Source organism: Sapajus apella, unplaced genomic scaffold (genome assembly GCF_009761245.1).
Source record: "Sapajus apella isolate SASKATOON/1434 unplaced genomic scaffold, GSC_monkey_1.0 scaffold163, whole genome shotgun sequence".
NCBI lineage: Eukaryota > Metazoa > Chordata > Mammalia > Primates > Cebidae > Sapajus > Sapajus apella.
Window position 1 is genome coordinate 152591 of NW_022437103.1, and position 17439 is coordinate 170029.

Consider the following 17439-nt stretch of genomic DNA (forward strand, 5'->3'; position numbering starts at 1 on the left):
CCACCTCCACCTCCACTTCCACCACCTCCTCCTCCTACTACCATATTAAGTGCCACTGAACCTGATCCCTCACTCTCTGTATGAACTTGGACAAATTACTTAATTTTTCTAAAGCTATTTCTTCATCTGTGAAATGGGAATAAATATACCTTTCTAGTAGTTGTTAGTTGTTAAGGTAAGAAGTTGAGATTTTTTTTTTTTTGGAGACAGAGTCTCTCTCACCAAGGCTGAATTGCGGTGATATAATCTTGGCTCGCTGCAACCTGTGTCTTTCAGATTCAATCGGCTCTCATGCCTCAGCCTCCCAAATAGCTGGGATTATAGGCATGCTCCTCCACATCTGGCTAATTTTGTATTTTTAGTAGAGACAGGGTTTTACCATGTTGGCCAGGCTGATGTCGACCTCCTGACCTCAGGTGATTCACCTGCCTTGGTCTCCCAAAGTGCTGGGATTACAGGTGTGAGCCACTGCACCCAGCCTAAGATGTGATAATTCTTATAAGTGAGTAACACAGTGCTACACATACACCTACTTGGTAAAAATGAGTTATCATTAAGGGCCCTTACAGTCATGTTCTCCTCTTTTGTTTTCAGCAGGGACGGTTAAGCCTTTCCACCCTCTGGTTGCATAGAAAGGACAATTTCATGCCTGGATCATGGAAACCCTGTATAGCCTGTCTTCCACAGGTGGTCCAGTCTCTTGAGATAGTAGCCTGAGCCAGCCCCAGGACATTATTCATTTGTATGTACTAACATCTGTTATGTGCTAGGCTCTGTGGTAGATACTATTAAAAATAAAATGAGTCTTTAATTAGGCTATTGAGTGTATGTTATAGATATTTTCACTGTGCTTATGTTTTTGAAATTACTGTATTGCTCAAGTTCTGTATGTTTTTGTTGGTTGAGTTTGCTCATAACGTTTAGTAAGACCTAGTCCTTACTTTCTCCAGCCCCATTCAGCTTCAAGTACGATTGCCACACCTTTCAGGTTTAGCCAGTCCTGACTTAGGTGGGTGAGTGGGGCCTGCAATTATTATGGCTACCATAGGCACAATGTTCAGCATTCCCATCAAGCTGCCACCTTCTTCTGGCCTCAGCTGTAAATCAGAACTTCTGCCTTGTTTCCACAGTTAGCATTTTTTTTTTTTTTTTTTTGAGACAGAGTTTCGCTCTTGTTACCCAGGCTGGAGTGCAATGGCGTGATCTAGGCTCACCGCAACCTCCGCCTCCTGGGTTCAGACAATTCTCCTGCCTCAGCCTCCTGAGTAGCTGGGATTACAGGCACGCGCCACCATGCCCAGCTAATTTTTTGTATTTTTAGTAGAGACGGGGTTTCACCATGTTGACCAGGATGGTCTCGATCTCTTGACCTCGTGATCCACCCGCCTCGGCCTCCCAAAGTGCTGGGATTATAGGCGTGAAACAGTTAGCATTTTTAGTCTCTTAATGGGACTGGAAGCCCACCTTGATCTCATCGTGGGATCTTGTTACAAATACTATCCCCACTATTTTCTTTTTTTTATTTTTATTTTTTTTCAAGACGGAGTTTCACCATGTTGGTCAGGCTGGTCTTGAACTCCCGACCTCAGGTGATCCGCCCATCTTGGCCTCCAAAATACTTGGATTACAGGCATGAGCCACCATGCCCGGCTATTTTCTTACCTTCTTTTTGAGCTCTTTTCCTGCAGAAAAGAGAGTACAAAATGAAAACAAAAAAAAGGCCAGGCGTGGTGGCTCATGACTGTAATCCCAGCCCTTAGGGAGGCTGAGGGGGTGGATTCCTTGAGCTCTGGAATTCAAGACCAGCTGGGACAACATGGCGGAAACCGTTTAAAAATTAGCCAGGCGTGGTGGTACACACCTGTAATCCCAGCCTCTGGGGAGGCGGAGGCGAGAGGGTTGCTTGAGCCCAGGAGGTTGAGGCTGCAGTGAGCTGTGTTTGCTTCAGTGAGCTGTGTTTGCACCACTTCACTCCTGCCTGGGTGGGTGACAGAGGGAGACCCTATCTCAAACAAAAAACAAAAAACAAAGAAGATTGCCTCTATATTGTCTCAAGTTACTGGCTTTTTTTGTTTGTTTCTTTTTTTTGTTTGTTTTTGAAAGAATAGGGTATGTTTCCTGACTGTTTATCTCTTTATTCTTGCACCTGCTGTAGTCAGGTTTCTGTACCTCATCTTGTCTCCTAAAACTGCCCTGCGCAGGTGAGCAAATTTGTAAACTACCATGCCCAATTATTCTTTGTAGTTTTTAGTTTACTTGTATGTGGAATTTGACACTACTGCTTGTTATCTTCAAATTTTCTTTCGAATTACTTTTTAAATTCTCTTCTTTACTCGTGGATTATATGTTCTCTGCGCCAACCCCCTTCTTTTCCTGCCATCCATTTTTTAAGTGTTGGTGATACCAGTACAGTGCCCGTAGCCTTTCTCTCCCTGTTGTACATCTTTTCCAGGTGACCTCACTTGTTTTCGGTGGAAAATTAGACCGTCATTCCAGTACTGACAATTCCCAAATCATCATCTCTCTTTCAGACTTTGCCCTTGCATTTCATACTCCTTTGAACAGGAAACACCCTTGCCTATGCTCTCTATGTGCACCTCAAAGTTAGCTTGATGTGCTAAGTTTATGATCTTTTCCCCCAGACATGATGTTTGCCCTCAATGAAAGGCAAACATTATGTCTGGGGGAAAAAGATCATGTCCAGCCAGACAAGCCTAGAATTTTAAGCTCTTTCCTCTCATCTCCCACATCTAATCAATCATTCACCCATTTATTTGCTAAATACTATGCTATCATTTTGTGCCTATTATTGTGACAAAATTCTTTAGACTTAATATTACTGATGTCTTTTATATTTGTATCTTCTTGCTACAATGTTTGTTTTCTTTCTCATGTTGTGTCCTCTTAAACCCATCTCCCCTTCTTAACCCATCTCCTCCATACTGAAATCAAAGTGATTTTTCAAAATTCAGGTCAGATCTTTTTTTTTATTTTTATTTTTTATGGTTTAAAACCCTTAAGTTTCCTAGTTGTCCACAGTAAAACCCAAACTTCTTAGTATGGCACATAAGCCACTCTGTTGGCTGTATTGTCTTCACTATTCTTTTTTCTTAAGCATTTCTGAAACGCTGTTCCCTACCATTGTTCATCTAATAACAATTATCTGTCATGCTGGTTCTATACATTTCTTTCTTTTTTTTAAAATTTTACTGTATTTTAAGTTCTGGGGTACATGTGCAGATGTTGCAGGATTGTTGCATAGGCACACACATGCCATGGTGGTTTACTGTCTCCATCCCCCCATCATGTACATCAGGCATTTCTCCCAATGTTATCTCTCCCTAACTTCCCGACCCCCCACCGTCCCTCCTCTAGCCCCCCACCCCTCAATAGACCCCAGTGTGTTACTTTTACCTCCCTGTGTCCATGTGTTCTCATTGTTCAACACCCGCCTATGAGTGAGAGCATGTGGTGTTTGGTTTTCTGTTCTTGTGTCAGTTTGCTGAGGATGATGGTTTCCAGCTTCATCCATGTCCCTACAAAGGGCATGAACTCATCCTTTTTTTTTATGGCTGCATAGTATTCCATGGTGCATATGTGCCACATTTTCTTTGTTCAGTCTATCACTCATGGGCATTTGGGTTGGTCCCAGGTCTTTACTATTGTAAACAGTGCTGCAGTGAACATACGTGTGCATGTGTCTTTATAACAGAATGATTTATAATCCTTTGGGTATATTCTCAGTAATGGGATTCCTGGGTCAAATGGAATTTTTATTTTTATTTATTTATTTATTTATTTATTTTTCGAGACGGAGTTTCACTCAAGTTACCCAGGCTGGAGTGCAATGGCGCGATCTCGGCTCACCGCAACCTCCGCCTCCTGGGTTCAGGCAATTCTCCTGCCTCAGCCTCCTGAGTAGCTGGGATTACAGGCACGCACCACCATGCCCAGCTAATTTTTTGTATTTTTATTAGAGACGGGGTTTCACCATGTTGACCAGGATGGTCTCGATCTCTTGACCTCATGATCCACCCGCCTCGGCCTCCCAAAGTGCTGGGATTACAGGCTTGAGCCACCGCGCCCGGCCTGGAATTTTTATTTCTAGATCCTTGGGGAATCACCACACTGTCTTCCACAATGGTTGAACTAATTTACACTCCCGCCAGCAGTGCAAAAGTGTTCCTATTTCTCCACATCCTCTCTAGCATCTGTTGTTTCCAGATTTTTAGTGATTGCCATTCTAACTGGCGTGAGATGGTATCTCAGTGTGGTTTTGATTTGCATTTCTCTAATGACCAGTGATGATGTGAATTTTTTCATGTTTCTTGGCCTCATAAGTGTCCTCTTTTAAAAAGTTTCTGTGTATATCTTTTGCCCACTTTTGAATGTTTTTTTTTTTTCTTTGTAATTGCTTTAGTGCTTTGTAGGTTCTGGCTATTAGTCCTTTGTCTGATGGGTAGATTGCAAAAATTTTTTCCCATTCTGTTGCTTGCCAGTTCACTCTGATGATTGTTTCTTTTTGTTGTTCAGAAACTCTTAAGTTTAATTAGATCCCAGTTGTCCATTTTGGCTTTTGTTGCCATTGGTTTTGGTGTTTTAGTGATGAAGTTTTTGCCTATGCCTATGTCCTGAATGGCTTTGCCTAGGTTTTCTTCTAGGGTTTTTATGGTGTTAGGTCTTACGTTTAAATCTTTAATCCATCTGGAGTTAATTTTAGTGTAAATTGTCACGAAGGGGTCCAGTTTCAGATTTCTGCACATGGCTAGCCAGGTTTCTCAACATCATTTATTAAACAGGGAATCCTTTCCCCATTGCTTGTTTTTGTCAGGTTTGTCAGAGATCAGATGGTTGTAGATGTGTCGCGTTACTGCCGAGGCCTCTGTTCTGTTCTGTTGGTCTATATCTCTGTTTTGGTACCAGTACCATGCTGTTTTGATTACTGTAGCCTTGTAGTATAGTTTGAAGTCAGGTAGTGTGATGCCTTCAACTTTGTTCTTTTTGCTTAGGAATGTCTTGGCTATGTGGGCTCTCTTTTGGCTCCATATGAAGTTTAAGTTTGTTTTTTCCAGTTCTGTGAAGGCCGTTGGTAGCTTGATGGGGATAGCATTGAACCTATAAATTACTTTGGGCAGTATGGCCATATTCATGATACTGATTCTTCCTAACCAGGAGCATGGAATGTTTTTCGATCTGTTTGTGTCCTCTCTTATTTCCTTGAGCAGTGGTTTGTAGTTCTCCATGTAGAGGTCATTCACATTCTTTGTTAGTTGTATTCCTAGGTGTTTTATTCTCTTTGTAGCAATTGTGAATGGGAGTTCGCTCATGATTTGGCTGTTAGTCTGTTATTGGTGTATAGGAATGCTTGTGATTTCTGCACATTGATTTTGTATCCTGAGACTTTGTTGAAGTTGCTTGTCAACTTAAGGATATTTTGGGTTGAGACGATAGGGTCTTCTAAATATACAATCATGTCGTCTGCAAATAGAGACGATTTGACTTCCTCTTTTCCTAATTGAGTACTCTTACTTCTTTTTCTTGCTTGATTGCTCTAGCTCGAACCTCCAATGCTATATTGAATAGGAATGGTTAGAGAGGGCATCCTTGTCTAGTGCCAATTTTCAAAGGGAATGCTTCCAGTTTTTGCCCGTACAGTATGATATTGGCTGTGGGTTTGTCATAAATAGCTTTTATGATTTTGAGATACGTTCCATTGATACCTAGTTTATTGAGAGTTTTTAGCATAAAGGGCTGTTGTATTTTGTTGAAGGCCTTCTCTGCATCTATTGAGATGATCATGTGGTTTTGTCTTTGGTTCTGTTTATGTGATGGATTACGTTTATAGATTTGCATGTGTTGAACCAGGTTTGCATCCCCTGGATGAAGCCTATTTGATTGTGATGGATAAGCTTTTTGATGTGCTGTTGCAGTTGGTTTGCCAGTATTTTATTGAAGATTTTTGCATCGATGTTCATCATAGATATTGGTCTGAAGTTTTCTTTTTTAGCTGTGTCTCTGCCAGATTTTGGTAGCAGGATGATGTTGGTCTCATAAAATGAGTTAGGGAGGATTCCCTCTTTTTGTATTGTTTGGAATAGTTTCAGAAGGAATGGTACCAGCTCCTCTTTTTACTTCTGGTAGAGGTTGTAAACTCGTCTGGACCTGGCCTTTTTTTGATTGGTAGGCTATTAATTAGTGCCTCAACTTCAGACCTTGTTATTAGTCTGTTCAGGTATTCAACTTCTTCCTGGTTTAGTCTTGGTCTCGAGAGTGTAAGTGTCCCGAAGTTTATCCATTTCTTCCAGGTTTAGTGGTTTTGTGCATAGAGTTGTTTGTAGTGATCTCTGATGGTAGTTTGTATTTCTATGGAATCAGTGGTGATATCCCCTTTATTATTTTTTATTGCATCTATTTGATTCTTCTCTCTTTTTTTTAAATTAGTCTGGCTAGCAGTCTATTTTGTTAATTTTTTTCAAAAAACCAGCTCCCAGATTTATTGATTTTTGTTTTTTTTAAGGTTTTTTTGTGTCTCTATCTCCTTCAGTTCTGCCCTGATCTTAGTTATTTCTTGTCTTCTGCTAGCTTTTGGGTTTTTTTCATCTTGCTCCTCTAGCTTTTTCAATTTTGATGATAGGGTGTCGATTTTAGATCTTTCCTCACTTCTTATGTGGGCATTTATTGCTATAAATTTCCCTCTAAGCACTGCTTTAAATGTGTCCCATAGATTCTGGTACATTGTTTCTTTTTTCTCATTGGTTTCAAAGAACATCTTTATTTCCTGCCTTCATTTCATTGTTTATTCAGTCATCATTCAGGAGCAAGTTATTCAGTTTCCATGTATTTGTGCGGTTTTCTGTGAGTTTCTTAGGTCCCGAGTTCTAATTTGATTGCACTGTGATCTGAGAGACAGTTCATTATGATTTCTGTTCTTTTGCGTTTGCTGAGGAATGACTTACTTCCAATTATGTGGTAAAAATTAGTGCGATGTGGTGCTGAAAAGAATGTATATTCTGTAGATTTGGATTGGAGAGTTCTGTAGATATCTATTAGGTCTGCTTGGTCCAGATCTCAGTTCAAGTCCTGTATATATCCTTGTTGATTTTCTCTCTTGTTGATCTGTCTAATATTGACAGTGGAGTGTTAAAGTCTCCCACTGTTATTGTGTGTGAGTCTAAGTCTCTTTGTTGGTCATTAAGAATTTGCTTTATGTATCTGGGTGTTCCTGTATTGGGTGCATATATATTTAGGATAGTTAGCTCTTCTTGTTGCATTGATCCTTTTACCATTATATAATGCCTTTCTTTGTGTCTTTTGATCTTTGTTGATTTAAAGTCTGTTTTATCAGAGACTGGATTGCAGTGCCTGCTTTTTTTTTGCTCTCCATTTGCTTGGTAAATCTTCTTTCATCCCTTTATTTTGAGTCTATGTTTATCTTTGCACGTTGGATGGATCTCCTGTATACAGCACACCGGTGGGTCTTGACTCTTTATCCACTTTGCCAGTCTGCGTCTTTTGATTGGTGTATTTAGGCCATTTACATTTAAGGTTAATATTGTTATGTGTGAATTTGATCCTGCCATTTTGTTACTGGCTGGTTGTTTTGCCTGTTAGTTGATGCAGTTTCTTCATTGCGTCTTTGGTCTTTCCATTTGATACATTTAGGCAGTGGCTGGTGCTGGCTGTTCCTTTCCATGTTTAGTGTTTCCTTCAGAAGCTCTTGTAAGGCAGGTCTGGTGGTGATGAAATCTCTCAGCAATTGCTTGTCTGTAAAGGATTTTATATCTCCTTCATTTATGAAGGTTAGTTTGGCTGGATATGAAATTCCTGGTTGAAAGCTGTTTTCTTTGAGGATGTTGAATATTGGCCCCCACTCTCTTGTGGCTTGTAGGGTTTCTGCCAAGAGATCCGCAGTGAGTCTTCATGGGCTTCCCTTTGTGGGTAACCTGACCTTTCTCTGTGGTGGCCCTTAGTATTTTTTCCTTCATTTCAACCCTGGTGAATCATATGATTATGTGCCTTGGGGTTGCTCTTCTTGAGGAATATCTTTGTGATGTTCTCTGTATTTCTTATATTTGAATGTTGGCCTGCCTTGCTAGGTTGGGGAAGTTCTCCTGGATAATATTCTGAAGAGTGTTTTCCAGCTTGGATTCATTTTCCCGGTCACATTCAGGTACACTGTTCAAGTCTAGATTAGGATTTTTTTTCACATAATCCTATATTTCTTGGAGGCGTTTTTCATTTCTTTTTGCTCTTTTTTCTCTAATCTTGCCTTCTTGTTTTATTTCCTTGAGTTGATCTTCAATCTCTGATATACTTTATTCTACCTGATTGATTCAGCTATTCAATCTTGTGTATGCTTTGCGAAGTTCTCATGCTGCGTTTTGTAGCTCCATCAGGTCTTTATGTTCTTCTCCAAGCTGGTTATTCTAGTTAGCAGTTCGTCTAACCTTTTTTCAAGGTTTTTAGTTTCTTTGCTTTGGGTTAGAATATGTTCCTTTAGCTCAGAGAAGTTTGTTATTACCCACCTTCCGAAGCCTGCTTCTGTCAGTTTGTCAGACTCATTCTCCATCCTGTTTTGTTCCCTTGCAGGTTAGGTGTTGTGATCCCTTTGAGGAGGGAGGAGAGGTGTTCTGGTCTTTGATAATTTCATCCTGTTCGTGCTGGTTTGTTCCCATCTTTGTGGATTTATCTACCTTTGATTTTTGCAGTTGGTGATTTCAGATGGGGTCTTTGAGTGGACGTCCTTTCTGTTGTTGTTGAAGCTATTTCTTTGTGTTATTTAGTTTTCCTTCTAACAGTCAGGCTCCTCTTCTGTAGGACTGCTGGAGGTCCACTCCAGACCTTGCTTGCCTGGGAATCACCCATGGGGGCTGCAGAACAGCAAGGATTGCTGTCTGATCTTTCTTCTGGTAGCTTCATCCCAGAAGGGTACCCACAAGGTGTCAGCCAAAGGTCTCATGTATGAGGCATCTTTTTGATTATACAGGGGTCAGGGAGCCACTTGAGGAAGCAGTCTGTCTCTTGTCTACTTGTGGAGGCGCTGCTGGGCTGTCAGAGACTCAGTCCAGCTGCTGTGTAAGCTTCCTCTGGCTTTTGTTTGTACCAGTAGGTTTAGACCCACCTCAGCAATGGTGGATGCCCTTCTTCCTACTGAGCTCCATTGTCCTGGGTTGAACTGGTGTTCTGGCTGTGAAACTCTCAATCAAGTGAAAGGGCCTCAGTTTGGACTTTGTGGTGGGGGCAACCACCCAGTGGTATCACCTGTCTCCCTGCTTTCAGCTCCACTCTTTCTGGGGAGCAGGTAGCTCTGTACCGCAGGCGCCCTCGGTGCTAGTCAAAACGTCTGCCCAGATCTGTGCTGACAACCCGTAGCGTTGGCTGGAGTTGCCGCTTAGATCTGTGCTGCTAACTCATGGTGCTTTTCAGCCCGGTGGGGATCTCCTGGTCTGTGGGTTGCAGAGGCCATAGAAGAAGCACGGTATCTGAACTGGAGTGCAGGGTGAGGGTAGGGGGTAAGTCCCCAATCTTCCAGCCAGTTGCACTTCCCAGGTGAGGCAGCACCCCACCCTGCCTTGGTTTGCCCTCCTTGGGCTACACCCACTGTCCAACTAGTCGCATTGAAATCACCCTGGTACCTCGGTTGGAAATGCAGGGATCACTTGCCCTCTGCGTCTCTCTCTTTCTTTGTCTCTCTTTCTCTCTCTCTCTCTCTGTCTCTCTCTCTCTCTCTCGGAACTGCAATCTAGAGCTGTTCCTGTTCGGCCATCTTGTTGGAATCTGGGTTCTATAATTTTCTTTATGCTCTTAGGCTTTATTGTTTTTCATATTCAGTGTCTTTATTTCTATTTACTGTTTATCTTTTGAGGCTCAGCTCAAACATTGCCTCCTCTATGAAACCATTTGTGTTATCCCTGAGATACATACAGCTGGAATTGCAGGGACCTACTAGCAAGCCCAGCTATTTTTTGTATTTTTAGTAGAAATGGGGTTTCACAATGTTGGCCAGGCTGGTCTGGAACTCCTGACCTCAGGTGATCACCTGTCTCAGCTACCTAAAGTGCTGGGATTACAGGTGTGAGCCACTGTGCCCAGCCAGAGTTTACTTTTTTAAATGGAAATGTATGGATGCTTTCGAACATAATGAGTAGAGAAAACAGCATAATTAATCCCTAGTGTTATTTACCACTCAGCTTTTAATAGTTTCAGTTTTAACTGTCACACTCCATTTTTTGAGAGGTGTTTTGGTATTTAATGGAGTGTTTCAGATTTTCTTACTTTGTGATTCCATCATTTTTTCTGTTCTTACTAGTTGTGGCTCTTCTATAAAGATTTTCTGTCAATCTTTTGATTGCTTTGAAGTACGAGAAAAGCAGGATACATGCTTAATTCCTTTATCAATTTGTAGAATAAGTTGTCAGCAGTAAGGCTCATTTTTACTATTTATAGCATTAGAAGCAGTTTGAAGTCTTAATTTTTTAAGGGAAACTTAAAAAAATGAGGTATAACTTACATAGAATAAAATGCATACATCTTAAATGATGTACTCTTGGTGAATTTTACACCATCCGGATCAAGTTGCCAACTTCTCAGTCAACACCTTTTCAGTTGGCCACCCCCTGCAGAGTTAATCTCTATCCCAGGGATTTTCAACATATGAACTCCAGATTGGCAGAATCAACATCACCTGGACACTTGTTAAAAATACATTTTCCTAAGGCCTTACCTTAGATAAGTTGGTTCAGAAACTCTGGGAGTGGAGTTCAGAGATCTTGTTTTAATGAAGTCTTCCGGATGATTGTGATACACACAAGCACTGTGGAACCACTGCTCCATTCTAACACATATTATCATAATTAATCAGTTCATGACCTTGCGCTCACATAAATGGATCAACTGAACATTTCTCACATTCCATTCTGTTTCCTCTAGATGCAGTAAACTTTTTCCTTTGTTTCCTGGGTGAGAAGTCTTGCTGCTCCTTCTCCAGTAGTTTAAGGCTTTTGCTTGAGAGGACAGGAGGGGGCAGGAAAGTGAGTGGCTTTATGTTTGTCCCAGTGCAGGCTTTGATCACCTCCTGCATGCGTGTGCCATTAAGAGGGGGTTTTCCCATGTTTTTCTCTTGAACACTAGGTTGAGGCCCATGTGGAAGAGCTTGCTGTTGTGCTAGTCCACGTTTGGCTTTTAAGCCAACATTAAAATGTTAGCTTATTACTTCTTGTTATGATGGTCATTTCTGTCTCTTATGCTGAGCCAAAAGTGAAACTGTAAATGTCCCATCTCTCCTTGGAGGGGCTTGTCTCCCTTTGGAACTTGGTCAACTTGGTTGCCTTATAATACCAGCTTCCTGATGGGCTTATGAAAGGTTATGATTTTGAAGATTATCTGGCTCTTCCAGGTTTTTAGGTAAGAGTGATATTAATTGCAGCTTTTTACATTGAAAATGGAAATCTGACCTTCATATAAATGGAACCACACCATTTTTACTATCAAGTCTCTGGAGTCTGTTTATAGAATTCTTCATATAAATGGAACCATACCAGTTTCCTCTCAAGTCTCTGGATCCTGTTTAAAGGATCCTATTAGTTTTATCTGTATTGTTACATATAGCAATAATTAGGTCTTCATTGCCATGTTGTATTCTATTATGTAAAAACTACTGCTAATATCTTTCTATGAAACTATAATTCTAATGTATGTCGTTCTTTATAAAATGTTTCATGTTTAGGTATTTACTGTTTGTCATGTACTGAGCAAGTTTGGGGTTGTGTTCTGGTGAGTCAAACCCAGTATGTGCCATTAGTGAATTTATGGCCTAGTAGTCTTCCATCCATGTTAATGTTACTCCTGTTACTCTTCTCCCTGATGCTGGAGCTCCTACGGCCCTCTCCTTACTGCCCATTTAATTTAATTGAGGGAACTTTGCTGAAGCAGATCTTATGTAGACTGAAATGTTAAATGTTTGCTTGTTGTGATTTGACCCAGTGTTTGTAAAATGTCTGTACTTAATTGTTAGACCTGTCTACTATTTTAAAAGGCAGTATATGGCTTAGTATTCATGTAGTTTGGCACATGTCATCTTTTCTTAGCCCTCTGCACATTAATGACATTTGCATGCCCTATAGGTATTTGAGTTTGTGTTCTTGTGCCAACTGGTAAAATTTAGAGAGACAAATTTTTATGGTTTGGGCAGGGGAACTTCTGATTTCTCTTTATTTCTTAGTATTTTTCCTTTTTAAATTGAAATTTCAGAAAGTAATATACATTGGATCTGTATAATAACCTTATTTAAGGTTGTTAAACCACAAATTCCTTTTGAGCCTTTTACAAGTGACTTTGAACTCCATTTACGTGAGTGAAAATAAATAATACATGTTAAAGATTAAAGAGCCCGTGAGTCAGAAAGGCTTTAACATTTCCCCGCCTGTCACAAGTAGACCATGGAAAGAAAATTCTATTCTTTCCCTTCTCTATACCTCTATTTTCCTGCCTAAGATGAGGGTAATACATGTTATCTCCCAAGAGCGTCTTAAGTCTTAATAACTTAGAGGCACGAGATAAGCCCAAAAAACAGATAAACTGTTACTAGTGTTTGTGGCTGTTACCACTTTGTGGGGGAAAGGAATAATGTTAGAACCTGAATGTGCTATTCTCTGTGAAGAATATTTATTGATTTTCAAATGTGCAAATAATTTCAACACAAATGACATCAATCACCTTGAACTTTGGCCTTAAGATAAACTAGTCTGATAAACCGGTAATATCATTACCGGTTTTCTTATGTTTATACTGAAAGTGGTTGTGGGTATGGGAGTATGTTTTGTAGAAAAGACCATTATCAAAAATGAAGAAGACAGTTGTGTGGCATGGGTAGTGCCACTGTCCCTTGCCCTGCTTCTGGCAAACATTGCTGCTTGATCATGTGACTACTTCAGAAGCTAGATTTGACCTCAGAATCCTTTTATTTTTTAATGTTTATTAATTTATTTTTTTTAAGTTTGGTTTTTTTTTTTTTGAGATGGAGTCTTCCTGTGTCGCCCAGGTGGTGATTTTGGATTTTGAGGATAGAATCTTCAAAGTGGTCTTTAACAAAGGTATGGAAGATAGAAAGTATAGGATGGATTTTGGGGAATGACAAATAATGTATCTTGGCTTAAGTACATACAAAGATAAGGTAGAAGCAAATAGAGTAGCTTTCTCCCTGTACATTGGGTTTTGAGTTTTATTTTGTTGTTCCTGGTCTCACACACGGTTTTTAATCAGTAGAATGATGTGATCCAGATCTGTGCTTTAAGAAGAAGATAACTCTTCACAGTTTGAATAGAAGTAAGGTTGGAATCTTGACATAAATGTAGGAATCCTTGGTAGTAGTAAAGGAAAAAATGATGAGCATAAGAACTAAAATTCTGAAATGGAAATGGTAAATTTAGAATAAATTTTAAAGGTAAAATTAATGTGATTCCTATAGGATTAAATTATCACTAGAGTCCCCAGCATTTCTTTGGGAGGATATCTGGTAATTTCCTTTGTATATTTCAAGTTAAAAAAAAATTTTAAAGGTGATTTTTTTTTTGTCTGCTTATATTTCTGGAGAATTATTTCTTTATCCTTGGTATTTCATTAACTAGGAGATATATATATATATCCATCCATCTGTGATTTGGTATATTTTTTCTTTCCTTATATAGATTTTTTTCACCTTTATTTTTGGAATATTTTCTATTATATCCTTCTGCCTTTTCTCTTCCATTTAATTAATTAATTATTCTACTTCAGAGATACTAATTATCTTTCTGTTCAGCCTTTGTCCTAGATTCTTTTTCTTTTGATGTCTTTTTTTTTTTTTTTAACTTTCTTTTTCTTTTCTTTTTTTTTTTTTTTTATGATACAGGGTCTTGCTCTGTCATCCAGACTGGAGAGCAGTGATGTGGTCATGGTTCACTGCAGCCTCGACCTCATTGTCTCAATCTATCTTCCCACTGTAGCCTCCTGAGTAGCAGGGACAACAGGTGTGTGCCACCATGCCTGGTTAATTCTTGTATTTTTTGTAGAAATGAGGTTTTGTCATGTTGTCCAGGCTGGTCTCGCACTCCTGGACTCAAGTGATCCACCATTTGACCTCCTCAATACTCTTATTATCTTGAGATTTTTCTCCTTGCCATTTGTTTAAGCCTTTAGTTCTTTTCCTTGCTTTTTTTTTTTTTTTCCCCCCAAATTCATTGTTCTTCTTAATTGGTTTCCTTAATGCCAAAACTTTTCTTTTTAATTTACTTGTTTTGTCTTTTCATCTCTGGGCTTTTCTTTCATTAGATGCGTGTTCTTATTAGGTTGCTCTTTGTTACAAGAAACTGTTTATATGGTTGTATGGCCACCTCTTTTTGTCTTACTCAGGCTTAATTTGGCTATCTAGGTCAAGACTTTGCTTTTGCCCTTCTGTGGCCCTATGCTTTCTCATCTCCTTAGATTGCGTTAAATGTCCTATACGAGTCTCAGTTCATACTGCTGAGGGTATAGTATGATTCTATGTGCTTCAGATCCTTCCCTCAACTTAGTATAGGGCCTTAGAATTTGGCAGATCCTGGTGATGCCTCTGCCTAGGTTTTGAAGCCTTTGTGCTCAAGATATTTTCCTCAACTTCTCTAGGGAATGACAAATCAAAATTTTCTGTCCAAACAGGTATTTCTTAAAATTTTCAAAAATTTTACTTCACCTTTCTTTCTTATTGCTGCTTGTAGGTGGTAATCAGGCTAATAGTCATACTGTATCATACAGATTTTTTCTCTGTCCACTACTTTTTAAAGTTTGTAGGTTCTTAGCTTAAATAGCTTTTTGTATTATTGGGTGTAGCTGGTGGGTTTTCTGGTAAAAAAAAAATCACATACACATATGTATATACATTTATATCGTATTAGTGGGTAGCAGGTTGTTCTTCAGTCCTTTTTCACTCTATCATCTTTACTTGAACATTTGTGTAATTTTCTGAATATTTACTTTTGACATAATAACACTTATGTATTATAGGAACTCTACTACTTAGGCTAGGGTTGACTTGGAATCAGTTGTTTTATAAATTAAAAAATTGGCTGGGTGTGGTGGCTTATACCTGTAATGTCAGCACTCTGGGAAGCTGAGGTGGGTGGATCACCTGAGGTCAGGAGTTGACCACCCTGGCCAACATTGTGAAACCCCGTCTTTACTAAAAAATATAAAAAATTAGCAGGGCGTGGTGGCCGACACCTATAATCCCAGCTACTCAGGGGGCTGAGGCAGAAGCACTTGAACCCACTAGATGGAGGTTGCAGTGAGCTGAGGTCACTCCACTGCACTCCAGCCTGGGCGACAGACTGAGACTCCATCTCAACAACAGCAACAACAACAAAATTTAAAAAATTTAGCTCAGTGCAGTGGCTCATGCCTGTAATCCCAACACTTTGAGAAGCCAAGGTGGGAGGATTGCTTGAACCCAGGAATCTGAGACCAGCCTGCACAGTACAGCAAGGCCCCCATCTCTATAAAAAGTAAAAATAAATTAGCTGGCAACGGTGGCATGCGTCTGTAGTCTGTCCTAGCTACTCAGAAGGCTGTGGTAGGAAGATCACTTGAGCCCAGGGGTTTGAGACTGCAGTGATCTGTGATTGCACCACTACATTCTAGCTGGGTGACAGAGCAAGACCATGCCTCTTAAAAAAACAAAATTAAAGACAATGTCATACACTACATTAAAAACATCAGTGACCCTGAGACATTTTTAAATTTCCATTTTTCCCTTGTTTGTGTTTTCACAGAATTCTTATATAATTACAGTGAGCATATAGTGACCATATATTTTTAATATTAGGACAAACATTTTAATATTTCTAGCTCATTTTTATAATCTTATCACATGATATGTCATAATTTATTAAAAGGTTACTCAAATAGAGGACACTAATGGTTTCTAGTTTGTGTGTGTTGAACCTTTTTGTTTTTGTAGTTTTGTGTTATATTTAAAATAAATACAAGTTGTGTGAGGTGGCTCATGCCTCTAATCCCAGCACTTTGGGAGGCCAAGGTGGGTTGATCGCTTGAGGTTAGGAGTGCAAGACAAGCCTAGACAATATAGTGAAACTCTGTCTCTACAATTTTTTTTTTTTAAAGAATTAGCTGGATGTGATACTGTGTGCCTTTAGTTTCAGCTACTCGGAAGACTAAGGTGGGAAGATCACTTGAGCCAGGGAGGTGGAGGCTGCGGTGAGCTGTGATCATGCCACTGCACTCCAGCCTGGGTGACAGAGCGAGACCTTGTCTCAAAACATAAAATAAAATAAATTGTGTAAGTTTGAGATTAATGGACAAATCAACTTTATTAAATTTTTATATTTCTCACCCTGGCACTAACTGTAATGTGTATTTATGTTACTAGATGGAAATTCTTTTGAGATAGTTGCCTAAAATGACAGCTTATTACTCAACTCTTGGTGCCAAAATACTTTTTTTGGTTCTGTTATATTCTTTACCTATATACTTCTATGGCTTTAGTAATTAATGTTTTTCAGATGTCTTCCAGGTTTTATAAAATTATATACACTTTTAAAAATATATGTTCTTTAACTTTTATTTCACTGACTTTAAGGGAACAGGTGATTTGTGGTTGCATGAATGAATTGTATAGCAGTGAAGTTAGATTTCAGTGCACATGCCACTCAAATAGTGTACATTGTACCCTTCTATATTGTGTAGTTTTAAAAAAATCTCTCATCCCCCTCCCACATCCCCCCTTCTGAGTCTCCAGTGTCCATTATACTTCTCTGTATGCCTTTGTATAACCATAGCTTAGCTCCCAATTATACGTAAGAACATATGGTATTTGGTTTTCCATTACTGAATTACTTTACTTAGAATAACAGCCTCCATCTCCGTCCACGTTGCTTCAAAAGACATTATTTCATTCTTTTTTATGGCTGAGTAATATTCCTTGGTGTATATATACCACATTTTCTTAATGCACTCATCAGTTGATGGGTAATTAAATTAGGTTGGTTCTACATCTGGCAATTGTGAATTTTGCTGCAATTAACATACATAATGCAGCTGTTTTTTAAATACAGTTTTCCTTTGGGTAGATACCCAGTAGTGAGATTGCTGGATTAAATGGTAGATTTAGTTCTTTAGAAATCTCCATACTGTTTCCCATAGAGGTGGTACTAGTTCATATTTACATCAGCAGTATATAAATGTTCCCTTTTCATCACATCTATGCCAATATCTATTATTTTTTTGACTTTTTAATAGTAGCCATTCTGGCTGGGATAAGGTGATATCTCATTGTGGTTTAATTTGCATGTCCCTGATGATTAGTGATGTTGAACATTTTTTTTTTCATGTTTCTTGGCCATTGTATACCTTCTTTTGAGAAATGTTTATTGATGTCATTTGCCAACTTTTTGAATGGATTATTTTATT

General features: G+C 39.3%; 1 protein-coding gene across 7 annotated transcripts in view; it reads left to right on the plus strand.

Moving 5' to 3' along the window:
- The first annotated feature begins 1242 nt into the window (after window positions 1-1242).
- Window positions 1243-17439, plus strand: part of CCSER2 (coiled-coil serine rich protein 2) — a 178617-nt gene continuing 162420 nt past the window's right edge. For 5 of the 7 annotated variants that reach the window (XM_032266929.1, XM_032266932.1, XM_032266933.1 and 2 more), the window contains exon 1: window positions 1243-1281. The gene's annotated coding sequence lies outside the window, so the exon portion shown is untranslated. Of the gene's footprint in view, window positions 1282-1821; window positions 1846-10999; window positions 11404-17439 lie in introns of those variants that run through there. The other 2 variants (XM_032266931.1, XM_032266930.1) reach the window with 2 other exon arrangements.